General features: G+C 42.2%; 1 protein-coding gene across 1 annotated transcript in view; it reads right to left on the bottom strand.

The window, feature by feature from the left end:
• Nucleotides 1-17576, bottom strand: part of LOC109918217 (transmembrane anterior posterior transformation protein 1 homolog) — a 65872-nt gene that overhangs the window by 13225 nt on the left and 35071 nt on the right.

The following is a 17576-nucleotide window of genomic DNA, read 5'->3' as shown; positions in this document are numbered from 1 at the left end:
ACTTTACAGCCCTCCTTGCCCTGGGCCATGGGCCTGATGGCCAGACACGAGTCCCATTTGCCACACCGTTGTCACTGGAACAAAAATTGCCACTCTTCGGCGTCACCTTGCTTCCACCGATGCCCTCGCCTCTAAGTCCTCACTGGACCCCACCAATGCAGATGCCACTGATGTCGCTGGGGACCACACCGGCCCAAACTGGACTCCACCACCACCACGTGTCTGTCTCAGGCCCACCTCGCTAATGCACTTGCTGCCATCGGGACTCGTACTGGGCCCAAACTTAGCTCTACCGCTGCCGCCGCCATCATGAATCTGCGCTGGTCGCAGAGGCCACCGGGAACCCAAACTCGCCTCCACTTTAGCAGCCTTGAGTTGGCACAAGGACCGCATTGTCAATGCTGAACCGCCAGGAACCCAAAACACATCTCTGATGCCACCGTCACAAGTCTGCGCTAGGCCCACTCGCCACTGATGATTGATGAGAGGGCCCTTCATCCTGCCCTTTTCCTTCTGATAGCTAGTCCTATACAATGTGACCTTTACTTACGGTCCAAGTCATGCACTATTCCAAGTGGAATGCTTTCTATTGTACCCACGTCTGGGAGAAACTGCTTTGTGCAGAAGGTTTGAAGTTAACACAAATTCTTGGAACATCTCCCAAGCACTTCCTTGTATTGAGGTTGGTTGGCTCGCCGAGCTGGTTTCTTATTTCGCAGACTTTTCATTACCATGCTGGGTAACATCCTCAGTGCAGCCTCTGATGAAGCGTCAGTGTGTGTTCTCACCTGGTTTTTAAACTCTGGGGTCCATTGAGATGGATTGCCTCACTTCCGGTTTTCCTTCGTAGTGGAATGTATATGGGGTCGAGTTCAATGTGTTTATTAATGGCATGCTTCGTGGAGTGCCGTGCTTCTAGGAATTCTCGTGCTTGTCTCTGCCTAGCTTGTCCCAGTCGAAATGGTGGTTCGCCTTGTCCGTGTAGATTGAGATGAGTGAGTACTGGTCGTGTCTTTTTGTAGCCAGTTGGTGTTCATGCACTCTTGTTCTTAGTTTCCTTCCTGTTTGTCCGATATAGTGTTTCTCAGTCATTGCAGGGGATCTTATAGATGACATTAGTCCTGTCCAAGGCAGGGAGTGGGTCTTTAGTTCGGGTGAGCAGTTGTCGTAAGGTTGACGTGGGCTTGTGTGCCACTCTGATGCCCAGCGGTCGTAGGAGTCTTGTGGGGAGTTCCGATGTGTTCCTGATGTAGGGTAGTGTGATGAGTGTGTCGGGCCGTGTAGTATCTTTCTGATGTTGTTTGTGTAGGCATCTTCTGACCCAGTTTTTTTGTATATCCATTATCCTTGAAAACCTGGAAGAGGTATTCTTCCTCCTCTTGGCGTAGTTCCGTGATGCTGCAGTGTGTTGTTGCCCTTTTAAATTGTGTTCACACACAGCTTCGTTTGTGTGTGCTGGGATGGTTACTGTTGAAGTTCAGTACCTGGTTTGTGTGTGACTTTTCAGTGTACTTTCATTTGCAGTTCCCCATTTATCTTGCGCTCTACCATGACATCCAGGAATGGGAGCTGTTTGTTCTTCTCCTCCTCTCTGGTGAATTTTATTCCAGTGAGGGTGTTGTTTATAAAAGTTTGTGTCTTCTCTAATTTGGTCCATTTAATGATGACAAAGATGTCGTCCACGTAGCGTATCCACAATTTTGGTTGGCTTTGTGGGAGGGCCGTCCTTTCCAGTCTTTGCATCACTGCTTCTGCTACGAGTCCGGAGATAGGTGATCCTATGGGTGCTCCGTTGATTTGCTCATATGTTTGGCCGTTGAAAGTGAAGTGGGTGGTGAGGCATAGGTCCGAGATCAACAAAGCAGACTTCTCAAGAACAAACCCCGAAGGAACCAACACACCCCGATTCTACAGCCTCCCTAAAGCGCACAAGCCGGAAGTACCCCGCAGACCCATAGGCTCCCTACCAGGCACTCCGTCACACAGATTAGCCAGGGAACTACAAAGGAGATTCAGGCACCGAGTCAACAAGTCACCCCACTCTATCCATTCAGCCCAAGAATTCCTCCACTCCATCAAAGACATAAGGATAGACGACGAAGAGACCATGATATCGTTTGATGTCACTGCCCTATTTACATCAATAGACATACCACTAGCAAGGGAAACAATGACAACACTATTGGAACAAGAGATTGGAACAAGAGCAAGACCCCAGTGAAACCATCTCTAAGGACAACATGCTCAAACTATTGGACCTATACCTCACCACCCACTTCACTTTCAACGGCCAAACATACAAGCAAATCAACGGGACACCCATGGGATCACCCATCTACAGACTCATAGCAGACGCAGTGATGCAAAGACTAGAAAGGATGGCGCTCTCGCAAATCCAACCAAAACTATGGATACGCTATGTGGATGACAACTTTGTCATCATTAAACGGACCAAATTAGAGGAGACACACAAACAACACCCTCACCAGAATAAAATTCACCAGAGAGGAGGAGAAGAACAAACAGCTCCCATTCCTGGACGTCATGGTAGAGTGCAAGACAAATGGGGAATTGCAAACGAAAGTATACCTGAAAAGTCACACACACAGACCAGGTAGTGAACTTCAACAGTAACCATCCCAGCACACACAAACGAAGCTGTGTGCGAACACTATTTAAAAGGGCAACAACACACTGCAGCAACACGGAACTACGCCAAAAGGAAGAAGAATACCTCGTCCAGGTTTTTAAGGATAATGGATATACAAATAACTGGGTCAGAAGATGCCTACACGAACAACATCAGAAAGATACTACACAACCCGACACACTCTTCACACTACTCTACATCAGGAACACGTCAGAACTCACCACAAGACTCCTACGACCGCTGGGCATCAGAGTGGCACACAAGCCCACATCAACCCTACGACAACTGCTCACCCAAACTAAAGACCCACTCCCCGCCATGGACAGGACCAATGTCATCTACAAGATCCCCTGCAGTGACTGAGAGAAACACTATATCAGACAAACAGGAAGGAAACTATCAACAAGAGTACATGAACACCAACTGGCTACAAAAAGACACGACCAATACTCACTCATCTCAATCCACATGGACAAGGAGAACCACCAATTCGACTGGGACAACACCAAAATCCTGGGACAAGCTAGGCAGAGACAGGCACGAGAATTCCTAGAAGCCTGGCACTCCACGAAGCATGCTATTAATAAACACATTGAACTCGACCCCATATACATTCCACTACGAAGGAAAACCAGAAGTGAGGCAATCCATCTCAACGGACCCCAGAGTTTAAAAACCAGGCGGGAGAACACACTGACGCTTCATCGGAGGCTGCACTGTGGATGTTACCCAGCATGGTAACGAAACGTCTACGAACCAAGAAACCAGCTCGGCGAGCCAACCAACCTCGACACCCACAACCCGAGCTACAAATCTACTCCAAAACCTTACAGACACTTCTTCGTACTCAGCAACTTTAAAGAGCTCTAGAAAACACCAAACGCATGTATGCAATATTATCACAACAGCGAATTAAAAATCAATAAGGGTCTGACCTAACAGTGGTTGATCAGCCCTCTAAACAGTGTTTGTGAAGAGCCTTCCCATTTCAGAATGTGTGTTTAGCTATGTGTAACTAAGAGGTGATATTAGCTGGAGTATTGTATTTCAAACTGGCAGCACTGGCATCAAACCATTGTTACACACCAACCAACATCATTATCTATCTATTCTGTATACTTCTGATAATACGTGTGCAGTACATGTTAAAACCCTCATGACACTGGTGTCCAGCATGATTTGCATGGGTGCCAATTTGGACTTCTAAGACTACTCGGTGCCCAGAAATTTTAAATCAATATTTTTAATTTTGGACCAGATTTAAGGGTCTGACCTAACAGTGGTTGACACCCTCTGGCTGTGCTCCACTTTTACGTTTTAGCAAATATCTGTAGCTCACGTGGTGGCTGGAGTTGTTGGTTGGTTTGCCAAGCTGACTGGTTTTCGTGCAAATGTTTTTTCTCCTTTCTAGGTGACATCTTGATGGCTGTCTAGCCGGTGGTGAAGCGCTATTGTTCTGTCCCGCTTTGAATTTATACGGTCCAGTCTGTCATGGTGGGTAGTCCTGCTTTCAGTTTTGCACCGCAGTGGTATGTGTATGGGGTTTATTTCAGCATGTTTGTTTATTTCAACTCCTGTTTCTTGACATAATGGTGGAACGAATGAACAACAGTGAATTCCTTACCAATGTATTCAGAAAGACCACATACAGACCAAATCCTGAATTACAACAGTAACCACCCCAGCGTCCATAAACAGAGCTGTGTCAAGACTCTGTTTAAACGAACGATAGCACACTGCAACACCCGGAGCTGCGCAAAAATGGAAGAACACCTATACAAAGTCTTTACAACAGTGGGTATCCTAATAGCCTCACCCGCCGATGCCTGGCAAATAAACAACACTAAGAAGACACCATACACCCCAACACACTGGACACCCTATCCTATATTAGAAACACATCGGAACTGACTACAAGATTGCTATGGCCTCTTGGAATTATGATAGCAAACAAACCAACATCCACATTTTGCCAGTTACTCTCAAAGACGAAAGACCCTATACCCACAATGAGCAGGACAAATGAGATATAAAATACCATGCAGCAACTGCAAGAAACACTACATAGGACAGACGAGCAGGAAACTCGCCGCCAGGCTATATGAACAGCAACTCGCAGCAAAACGGCACAACCAACTTCTCCCTCGTTTCAATACATTTCCGACATAGAATGACTTCAGTTTATCCGAGACAAAATACAGTACCAGGACAAGTGAAACAAAGACAAGCATGAGAATTCCTGGAGGCCTGGTTTTCAACCACCAGTGCGATAAACAAACATGTTGAAATAGACCCCATCTACACACCACTACGGTGCAAAACCGGAAGCAGGACTTCCCACTATGACAGACCAGACCATATAAATTCACAGCGGGACAGAACAACAGTGCTTCAATGGAGGCCAGATGGCACTGAAAATGTCACCTAGAAGGGAGAAGAAACAATTGCACAAAAACCAGTCAGCTCGGCAAACCAACCAACTTGTGCTCCACTTACATGGTGCAGAAACTACATGTTCTTGCGAAAGAATCTGATGTAAACGTTGAAAAAAATTCTGCAAGGTGTCAAAAGAATTTTAGGTCCCTCGCTATATGAGAGATCTAACGTTTTATTTTACTTAGTGGTGAAAGGTAAAAATCAAAAAGCAATGATGCACAGCAGAATCAAATGAAGAAAATAAGCGCAAGAGATAAACTTATTGGTGTAAATTAGGATATCAAAAACAACTTTCATTCTATTCATGACCACTGGACACCTCAAACTGATTTACAGTGAGTAACTTTACAAAGTAAAGTCAGAATTATGGCAGCTAATTTGCACTCATCAATATCACATTGTTGTGTGTGAGATTATGGCGAGATGGTCCGTTTTTCTGGGGTAATTGAGGGATAAGTATTAGCTAGGAAACCAAGAAAACGCCATGCTAGTCTTCAAAATTGTGCATGGGCATCCACTCAAACGAGGAGATAGGGCCTCGGTCTAGTCCCATCCAGAAAACACCACTTTAGACAGCTTAATGCTGTCTCAACAGTACATTGAAATGTTATCATTGAGTTTTGGGCTTAAGACCTGGGGCGAAACTTGAACCCAGAACTTTCTGATTCAAAGTTTTGTGCACGAGCAACTAAGCCACAGCCACTACATATTTACAAAACATTATTTGCATACATGAGCCTTTTGTTATTAACACAGGAAAAAGACAATGTTGTCGAGGAGAATACTGATACACAGGCTATTAGACAAGACAGGATTGAGGTTCATAAGGAGGTGTTAGCAATTCTGGAAGGTGTGAAAATAGATAAGTCCCCTGGGCTGGATGGGATTTATCCTAGGATTCTCTGGGAAGCTAGAGAGGAGATTGCAGAGCCTTTGGCTTTGATCTTTATGTCGTCATTATCTTCAGGAATAGTGCCAGAAGACTGGAGACTAGCAAATGTTGTCCCCTTGTTCAAGGGGAGTAGAGACAACCCTGGTAATTATAGACCAGTGAGCCTTACTTCGGTTGTGGGTAAAGTGTTGGAAAGGATTACAAGAGGTAGGATTTATAATCATCTAGAAAGGAATAATTTGATTAGGGATAGTCAACACGGTTTTATGAAGGGTAGGTCGTGTCTCACAAACCTTATTGAGTTCTTTGAGAAGGTGACCAAACAGGTGGATGAGGGTAAAGCGGTCAATGTGGTGTATATGGATTTCAGTAAAGTGTTTGATAAGGTTCCCCATGGTAGGTTATTGCAGAAAATACGGAGGCATGGGATTGAGGGTGATTTAGCGGTTTGGATCAGAAATTGGCTAGCTGTAAGAAGACAGAGGGTGGGGGTTGATGGGAAATGTTCATCCTGGAGTTCAGTTACTATTAGTGTACCTCAAGGATCTGTTTTGGGGCCACTGCTGTTTGTCATTTTTATAAATGACCTGGATGAGGGCGTAGAAGGATGGGTTAGTAAATTTGCGGATGACACCAAAGTCGGTGGAGTTGTGGATAGTGCGGAAGGATGTTGCAGGTTACAGAGGGACATGGATAAGCTGCAGAGCTGGGCTGAGAGGTGGCAAATGGAGTTTAATGCGGAAAAGTGTGAGGTGATTCACTTTGGAAGGAGTAACAGGAATACAGAGTACTGGGCTAATGGTAAGATTCTTGGTAGTGTGGATGAGCAGAGAGATCTCGGTGTCCATGTGCATAGATCCCTGAAAGTTGCCACCCAGGTTGATAGGGTTGTTAAGAAGGCGTACGGTGTGTTAGGTCTTATTGGTAGAGGGATTGAGTTTCGGAGCCATGAGGTCATGTTGCAGCTGTACAAAACTCTGGTGCGGCCGCACTTGGAGTATTGCGTACAGTTCTGGTTACCACATCATAGGAAGGATGTGGAAGCATGGAAAGGGTGCAGAGGAGATTTACCAGGATGTTGCTGGTATGGAGGGAAGGTCTTATGAGGAAAGGCTGAGGGACTTGAGGCTGTTTTCGTTAGAGAGAAGGTGGTTAAGAGGTGACTTAATAGAGACATACAAGATGATCAGAGGAATAGATAGGGTGGACAATGGGAGCCTTTTTCCTCGGATGGTGGTGGCTAGCACGAGGGGACATAGCTTTAAATTGAGGGGTGATAGATATAGGACAGATGTCAGAGGTAGGTTCTTTACTCAGAGTAGTAAGGGCGTGGAATGCCCTGCCTGCAAAAGTAGTAGACTCGCCAACTTTAAGGGCATTTAAATGGTCATTGGATAAACATATGGATGATAATGGAATAGTTTAGGTTAGATGGGCTTCAGATTGGTTTCACAGGTCAGCGCAACATCGAGGGCCAAAGGGCCTGTACTGCGCTGTAATGTTCTATGTTCTATGTTCTAACTGCATCTGATGTAATTAACAGAAATGTGAGGTAGAATGCCACCTAGCTACTTGTGAAAAGTATATACAGATCAGTTCAGCAGAATCTTCTTATCATTTTAATTTTGTTATTCATGGCACACATCATTTTTAGGGTATCTTGTTAGCTCTTCAATTTGTCAACTATGAACTCTAATGTCCTACACATTGATTGACGTTCGTAAACCCTTTGATGGAAAGAACGCTATATTTCAAGTGGGAGCTTTAATAGTTAGAAGAAAACATTGTTTCATAGTCAAACAAGATTTTGCACCTTACTGTGAGAACATGCCAACCTACACAACCAGCAAAAGTTAACAAGAACTCATTGAAATGTTGTGAACTTAAATAACTGAAAAATACAAAGCATATTAAAGACTGATACTTATAATGCAATCAACAGAAACTATACAGAATTGTTACAGTACAGGATGAAGGCATTCAGCCCATCATTTTTGTACTGGGTCTCAGATTTATCTGTATACCTCTGGATTTTCTAGCATTGAACACAGCTTCCTCAAATATCAGGTCAGCCAGATCCATCGCTTTCAGATTACATGATAGGATGGCTCTTAAACAACTGCAAAATCAAGGCCCTTATTTCGTGTTTTAGAACATCACAAACCATTGGGATATTTTATTAAATCTTACTATTAGGGAGAAACAGTGGTGCAGTGGTAATGTCAATAGACTGGTAACTGGAGTGTTTCCAACACTGACCAGAAACTGAACTAAACTCATCATATAAATACAGTGGCTCCAACAGCAGGTCAGAGGCTAGAAATTCTGCAGCAGGGCTCTCAGAATCAGAATCACAGAATTATTAGGGTGCAGAAGGGGCTCATTCCTCCCATTGTAGCTGCACCAGCTCTATTATCTAGTGAAAATCTCCTGGCTTTTCCCCATATCCTTGTACACCATTACTACTAAAAAAAAATATGCAATGCCCTCTTGATATGTTCAACTGAACCTATCTCCACATTTCCAGGCAGTGCATTCCATGCCCCATCAACTTGCTGAGGAAAATTTCTTTTTCTCACATCACCCTTGCTTTGTTTGCACATTACTTTAAATCTCTGACCTCTAATTTTTGTTTCTGTTACAAGCAGGAACAGCTTCACCATATCTACACTCTCCAACCACTCTTTGTGTCTCTAGGGAGAACAGTCTCAACATCTTCAAATCTATCCTAATAGCTTAAGTTCTCATACCTGGAACCATTCTCAAAGTGCTTCTCTACTCTCTTCAATGCATTTGCATCTTTCCTAAAATCACAACCCATTGCCCACCCCCAATAACTCCACACAATACTTCAGCTAAGATCTAACAAGTGTCTTACACAAGTGTAACATTACCTCTTGATCTTGTGTTCTCTGCCCCTATTAATAAAGCCGAGAACACTATGCTTTATTTACTACTCTCGAACTATCCAGCCACCTTCAAAGGTCGGTGCACATATACTGCCTCTGGTCCTGCACTTCCTTTAGAATTGTACTCCGATTTTATACTGCCTTCCAGTGTTCTTCTGACCAAAGCGCATCACCTCACATCTCTCTGTATTGAATCTCATCTGCCGTGTATTCACCCACTCCAACTTGTAAGTGTTCTTTTGCAGTACCACATTATCCTACTCAGTTTACAATTCTTCTAACTTCAGCATGATTTAGAAACTTGGAAACTGTCCCCTGCACACCAAGATCCAGAACATATGTAGATCCCTTTCAAATCACGAATGACAACTTTTTCACAAGTCTGTTGTGAGGCTCTATATCAAATGCCTTCAGGAAATCCACATACATCACATTTAAAGTGTTACCCTCATCAACCTTTCTATTAACTCATCAATAAAAATTCCAACAACTTAGTTAAGCACGATTTCCCCCTTAGAAATACATACCAACTCTTTGTAAACCCACCTTTTACTACATGACTACTGATTCCATCCCGAATAATTGTTTCCAGAAGCTTCCCGGCTACTGAAGTTAAACTAACCAATCTATAATTGTTGGTATTAGCCTTATGACATTTTTTGAAAACAGCCGCAATTCATTTCTTTGGGGAACAAAAGGCAAAGTTATCTCCTAAGCAGACCATTATCATGCTTTTATATGGATCAAGACGATCCTGAAAAGTACTAATACCCAAGTGTCAGCAATGTACCTCTAAATAGTCCCACAAGATTGTAAGAAATAAAAATAGGTGTATGCAATTTGGCCCCTCAAGCATCCTCAACCATTCAACAGGATCATGGCTGATCTGACATCATTTACATCCACATCAAGAAAAACATAACTTCATATTGTATAAATTCTTGCAACAACTAAAATAATCCTTCAACAGAAATTCACAGTATGTTACTAGAGTTAATGAAGTAATCTTACACCAGGAACTTCTTCAATGAAATATTACTATACATAATTGCTTAGTGACAGTAGTTTAGCTTTTGGCAACTGCATTGCAGCTATAGATACTTTTTATTCACCACAAATTAAAATAGACCAGATTTTTAATGATTTAGATTTACTCAAAATATATATTTTGTTACACTGAATACAATGTTCAACGTTAATGAAACTATTGAATCTTATCCACTTTATAGGAAGACATTTGTACAATTGTCCTAAAGTTAAAATATTTGGTATTACTTATTTTAATACTACTCAGTCACTTGGTTACTCACTGAATGTATGCATTTCAAACATTTAGTTAAAGTAACTTCTGCTAATTTAGTGATCACAATAAAATTACCTGCAATAAAGCAATGGTTTTGTTTCTAGTTTGCAAAGTTTGGTTTATTGGTTGAACATATAACAGTTAACTATCCACTGTCTGATCACCTCAAATATTTATCCTTTTCCCTGTGAAATGAAGTTTTAGTCTCTACCTAAAGTGTCACTTGTGATTAAGAATCTCGCTGTCTAAAGGCCAAGTAAAGAACCTTCCACCCCATCCCTTCTCTTTTCTTCGAGTGAGAATCATTGGTTCCCCTTCCCAACTTTCTCTTTTACCCAATCAAAACAATCAGAACTCTTTAGCATCCTTTTACTCTTGAAGTCTGCTCTTCAGTTTTCTCCACCCCTTTTCCATTCTTCATCTTTCTGCTAACCCTAAGCTGCCATTTTCCATTAGTCCTCTGAACTGGTTTCTCAATTTCTGTTTCTCTCAACACCATCTACTTCTCAGTTTCCATCTTCAATTCACAAGTTCCACTTCTGAGTCTTCTTGTCTCCTACCAACTCTCAAGTCAAAAGTTAGGAATACTGCAGTGAGTAACTCACCTCCTGACTCCTCAAAGCCTATCCACCATCTACAAAGCACAAGTCAGAAGTGTGATAGAACACTCCCCACTTGCCTGGACGAGTGCAGCCCCAACAACACTCAAGAAGCTTGACACCATCCAGGACAAAGCAGCCTGCTTGATTGGCACTGTATCCACTCCTTCCACCACCGATGCTCACTAGCAGCAGTGTGGACTATCTACAAGATGCACAGCAGAAATTCACCAAAGATCCTCAGCCAGCACCTTCCAAATCCACGACCACTTACATCTAGAAGGACAAGGGCAGCAGATAAATGGGAACACCACCACCTTCAAGTTCCCCTCCAAGCCACTCACCATCCTGACTTGGAAATATATCGCCGTTCCTTCACTGTCGCTGGGTCAAAAAGCTGGAATTCCCTCCCTTAATGGCATTGTGAGTTAAACGCCACAGGTGGTCTGCAGTGGTTCAAGAAGACAGTTCACCACCACCTTCTCAAAGGCAACTGGAAACGGGCAATAAATGCTGGCCAGCCAACGACACCCACGTCCGACAAAAGGAAAAAAAAAGTCATTTACTTCAGAGACTCCAATTTCATAGCAGGCTCGCAAATGTAAAATAGGAATAGGCTATTTGCCCCTTGAGATCGGTCCAACATTCAACAGGATCATGGCTGATCCAATGTTCCTCACATCCACTTTCCTGTGTTTTCCCAACAGACTCTTGAGTTGAGGAATCAAGGGTTATCCGAGTCTTAAATATACACAAGGACTCTGCCCCTCACAGCTCTCTGTGACCAAGAGTTATAAAGACTCTCAATCACCCGAGAGAAGAAATTCCTCAACTCAGTCCTAACTTCACATCCCTTTATTCTGAGATTATGCCCTCTGGCATGAGAGGAAACATCCACTCAGCATTTACACTGTTAAGTTTCTTTAAAATCCTATGTTTCAATCAGATCACCTCTCATTCTTTTAAACTCCAGTGAGTAGAGTCCCAACCTGTTTAGCCTTTACTCATAAGACAATCCCTCCATACCAGGGATTTGTTCTGTGAACCTTAAGTAGACATCCTCCAATGATACCTTTCCTTAAATAAGGGAAGCAAAACTGCTCAAAGTACCAGATTTGGTCTCATTAGCATCTTGTACAGTTGCTATAAGATTTGTCCACTCTTACACTTCTAACCCCTTGAGCTAAGGGCCAACATTCCATTAGCCTTCCTGATTACCTGGTACAACTGTTCACTAGCTTTGTGTTGTGTGCACAAGTACCCACAAGTCCCTTTGTGTTGCAACTTCCATCCATTTAAATAATACTGTTCTTTTGTTCTCCCTTCCAAAATGAACTTCACATTTTCCCACATTATACTCTGTTTGGCAACAGTTTTAGCTCACTTAACTTATCAACATCTCTCTAAATCATCTGTACTCCTCTCACAATCAGCCTTTCCACCTATTTTTGTGTTGTCTGCAAATCTGGCTACAGTTGATTAACTTCCTTCCTCCAAGTCATTAACATATTTAAGTAAACAGATGCGGTCCCAGCACAGATCCTGTGGAATCCCACTGGATACATCATGCCAACCTGAAAAAGAATCCTTATCCCCACTTCCTGTTTGTTGCCCAATAACCAATTCTCTACCTATACCAATATACTACCTCCATCTTACGGTGCAAGATTTCATAAGGTGCCTTGTCGAACACCTACTGGAAATCCAATTACAACACATCTGCTGGTACCCTTCTATCCATTCTAGTTCAGACTTCCTCAAAAGTACTCTAATAAATTAGTCAACTTCCTTTTCATGAAGCCATACTGTCTCTGCTTGATTAGATTATGATTTTCTTAAATGTGCTGCTATTCCCTAATAGCAATTACTTCCTAAATAACAGATTCCAACAATAGATGTCAGGGTAATCACCTGAACATTGAAGAATGAGGGGCAACCTCACAGAAGTTTACAAAATTATGAGATGCATGGATAGAGTGGATAGTCAGAGTCTTTTACCCCAGGGTAGAAATATCAATTACTAGGGGGACATAGGTTTAATGTGAAAGGGGCTAAATTTAAATGGAAATGTGAGAGGCAGTTTTTTTTTTTTAAAAAAAGGGGTGGCAAAGCCTGGAACGTGCTGCCAGAGGACATAGTGGAGACTGATACAAAAGTAATTTAGTTTAATAGACATCTTGACAGATATAGGAATTGGCAGGGGATAGAGGGATACAGTGTTGAGGCAAAAGATTTTCAGCTTAGAAAGGCATGTGTCGGTGTAGTCTTGGTGAGCCAAAGGGCCTGTTCCTTTGCTGTGCTGTTCTTTGTTCTAACTGGTCTAGAGTTACCCAATTTTTACCGCCCGCTCTTTTTGACAGTTTTCTAATCCTCTGGTACTTCTCCAGAATGGAAGGATTTTTGAAAAATTACACCCAATGCAACCACACTCTCTCTGTAGCTACGTCTTTCAGGATCCTTGGATGCAAGCCATGAGGGTCAAAGGATATATCTGCCTTTAGCCCCATTAGTTTGTCTAATGCTACTTCTTGGTACATAATTCTTCCCCATAATCTTTAGCATTAATGAATGCTTCATTACCTTCCACTGCAATGACTGATGCAGAATAACTGTTTAACTTCTCTGCCATTTCCTTGTTCCCCGGAAGTGTCCCCAGATTTATTTTTTTTAGCAGCCTATATCACTTTGACCTCTCTCTTCCTTTTGATATATTTAAAGGAGCTCTGACTGTCACTTTTTATACTACTCACTAGTTTGCCCTCATAGCTTTTTAATTTGTCTTGATTACCTTTTTAATCCTCCTTTGCTGGATTCTGAATTTATCCCCGTCTTTGCAACTGACTTTTGCCTCTTTACATGCTTTTCTTTCCATTTCAACCTTACACTCTCTTTAACTTCCTTGGTTAACCATGGGTTAAATTATCCCTCTCTTAGAATCCTCCCTCTTTACTGGAATATATTTTTGCTTAGAGTCATGGATTACTTCCTTAAAAGTTTGCCACTGCTTACTTACTTACTGACTTTCCTCCTCATCTATCTGCCCAGTCCACTTTAGCTAACTCTATCATCATTTCATTGTAATTCCCTTCATTTAAGGTAAACATTTGTTCCTAACCCAAGTTTTTCACACACAAACTGAATATTAAAGTCTGAAGTGATATGATCACTACTTCCTAGGGGATCTTTTACTCTCTATCTACATAAGCACCAAGCCAGTTGTGGCTCTCTGCAAGTCAAATCTGATCCGCAGCTGGTGAGGACCTTAGTGGAAAAAGCTGGGGAAAAAATTCTGTTTAAAATTAATACAGTCTAACCTTTGTCCTGATTTCCATAGTCAGAGCAAAATTCAGCAATTACTTAAAGTGGCTCATATAGAGCCTACTGGCAAGAAATTATACTGCTGACTCCCCAGAGTGCCACAGGAGTCACTTAGATGGAAACCCCTCAGGTAGACTACTTCGGAACAGTTGAGAAACTAACTTACTACAGTGTTGCCAAAGTAACTTCAATATTGGTGTGAAGCAAACTAGTTTCCCATCAATGTTAGTGTTTATTTTTTTACTCACTCACAGGACACAAACATTGCTGGCTGGCCAGCATTTATTGCCTGTTCCTAGTTGCCCTTGAGGTGGTGATAGGGAGCTGACTTCTTGAACTGCTGCAATTCACCTGCTGGAGAGCTGACCCACAGTGCCCTTAGGGAGGGAATTCCAGGATTTTGACCCAGTGACAGTTAAGGAATGGACATACATCTCCACGTCAGGATTGTGTGTGGCTTGGACACGAACTTGCATGGATGGTGGTGTTCCCATGTGTCTGCTGTCTTTGTCCTTCTAGATGGAAGTGGGTCATGGGTTTGGAAGGTGCTGTCTAAGGATCTTTGGTAAATTTCTGCAGTGCATCTTGTAGATTGCTCAGTAGTAGCATCGATGGTGAACAGACCGGATGCTTGTGGATGTCACAGAGTCAAAAGTCATACAGCACAGTCCAACTAGTCCATGCTAACCATGTTCCCAAACTAAACTAGTCCCACTTGCATGCATTTGGCCCATATCCCTCCAAACCTTTCCTATTCATGTACTTATCCAAATGTCCTTCAAATGTTGTAACTTTACCTGCATCCACCAGTTCCTCTAGCAGTTCATTCCATACACAAACCCCCCAGTAAAATAGTTGCTTCTCATGTCCTTTGTAAAATTTTCTCCCCTCACCTTAAAAAATGCCTCTTAGTTTTGAACTCACCCACCCTAGGGAAAAGACCCTTGCTATTCACCTTATTTATGCCCCTCATCATTTTATAAACCTCCTACACTTCGGCGAAAAAGATCCCAACCTATTTTTGCAACTGAAGCCCCCCCACTTCTGGCAACATCTTGGTAAATCTTTTCTGAATCCTCTCCAATTTAATAATATCCTTCTATAGCAGGGCAACCAGAACTACACAATACTCCAGAGGGGGCCTCACCAACGTCCTGTACAATCTCAATATACTGTCTCAATTCACAAACTCAAAAGGTCTGACCAATGAGGGCAAGCATGCTAATCATCTTTAACCACCCTTTCTACCTGTGATACATCATGCAAATCAAATGGGCTGCTTGTCCTAGATGGTGTAAAGCTTCAAGCGTTGTTGGAGCTGTACCCATCCAGGAAAGTGGGGAGTATTCTATCATGTTCCTGACTTGTATCTTGTGCAATCATCAGCGAACATTCTCACTTCTGATCTTACGATGGAGGGAACATCACCGATGAAGCAGATGAAGATGGTTGGGTCCAGGACACGACCATGAGGAACTCCTGCAAAGATGTTGTGGAGCTGAGATGACTGACCTCCAATAACTACAACCCATCTTCCTTCGTACCAAGTATAATTCCGAGCAGCAGAGAGTTTGCCCCATGATACCCATCAATTCCAGTTTTGCTAGGGCTCCTGCATACCACACTCAGTTAAATGCAGCCTTGATGTCAAGGGATGTCACTCTCATGCTTGGAATTCAGCTCTTTCATCCACGATTGAACCAAGGCCGTGATGAGGTCAGGAGCTGAGTGTCCTTGTGGAACCAAAACTGGATATCACTGCGCAGTCTATTGCTAAGCAGGTGCTGCTGGATGACACTGTTGATGACACCTTCCATCACTTTACTGATGACAGACAGTAGACTGATGGGGGGGTAATTGGTCGGGAGAGCTAAAATCTCAGACTGAAATCTAAACCTGTGCTTATAAAGGAGATAACAAGGTGTAGAGCTGGATGAACACAGCAGGCCAAGCAGCATCAGAGGAGCAGGAAAGCTGACGTTTTGGGCCCGAAACGTCAGCTTTCCTGCTCGGCCTGCTGTGTTCATCCAGCTCTGCACCTTGTTATCTCATTCTCCAGCATCTGCAGTTCCTACTATCTCTGTGCTTATAAAACACAACTTTGCTAAATTTCAGTCTGTCACCAACACGGATAGTAACATATTTGTCATTAATAGAATCAAGATTAAAAGAAGAACAAATGCCACTTCACATTCCTACTATTTTTTTTTTAAGTAGGTAAAGAGAAAAACAAATGCTATAAGCAGGATACTAAAATAGATTAGCTTCTCTTCCTCACTCCTGAGTAAATTTAACTAGCAATTTCAGAAAGTTTGTCAGGGAACCAGCTGTAATGTGCAAAACTAATATCTGACAATAAAGCATGCTACAAATATCAGAACGCGTATGCTTAATAAACAGATGAAAAATATTTATCTTAAACTTCGATAAACAATGATAAGAAATTTGAGCTTTAATGGTATAAATTACATCAAATATATTGATCACTAACCACATGTTGTGAACCAGAAATCCAAATGAGGCATGTGGCCTCAATATTATATTCATGTGGTATGTACGTAAGTATTTTAACTTTGTGTGTTTGCTTGTAAAAGTGTTACATTGAAAAACAGCGAGTGTGTTTTAGCATTTTAGTTATAAATGATAACGTTTATTATGTACGCAGACAAATGAAATAATGCTGTGAGTAAATGCAAAACATCCTCTACTAAAGCTGGAGCATTCAGTGCAACATTATGCAGCCATCCTTGAAGATAATCATGATTTTGGATAACAGTGATTGAGTGATGCCGTAGAAACATAGAAACTTGGAGCAGTAGGCCATTTGGCCCTTTGAGCCTCCTCTGCCATTCTATATAATCACAGCTGATACCCTTTGATCTCTTTAGTCCTAAAACCTATATTCCTTCTTGAAAACATTTAATGTTTTGGCCTCAACCACTTTTATGTGCCAGAGAATTCCACAGGCTTATCTTTCTCTGGGTGAAGAAATTTTTCTTCATCTCAGTCCTAAATGGCCTACCACATATGCTTAGCTTGTGACCACTGACTCTGGACTCTTCGGTCATCAGGAATATCCTTCCTGAATTTTATTAGGCTCATTTTGTTAGAATGTTATAGGTTTCTATGAGATTCCCCTCATTCTTCTAAACTCCAGTGGATAAAGTCCTAACTGATCAAGTCTCTTTTCATACGTCAATCCTGCCATTCCAGGGATCAGCCTGCTATTAAAAAGGTCATGCACTGATTGCACAAATAAAGAAGTTTGGTAAGAAAGCAGATCAAACATAATGATTAGGCCATGTCTGTCTGGCTTGTAATAAATCCAATATGAAACTATGCTTCAGGCACAGAATATACACCTCAGAATTAAAAGACAATATACTGGTGTGATCACCACAGAATTGTTTTTAACAGGTATATATCTTGTTAGAATAAGAAGTCTACATCCTTGATTTAATCTTATTCA

The sequence above is a fragment of the Rhincodon typus genome, chromosome 1 (assembly GCF_021869965.1).
Source record: "Rhincodon typus isolate 14 chromosome 1, sRhiTyp1.1, whole genome shotgun sequence".
NCBI classification, from domain to species: Eukaryota; Metazoa; Chordata; class Chondrichthyes; order Orectolobiformes; family Rhincodontidae; genus Rhincodon; species Rhincodon typus.
Note: the sequence above shows the minus strand (reverse complement) of the source record. Positions and strands in the feature narration are given on the sequence as shown.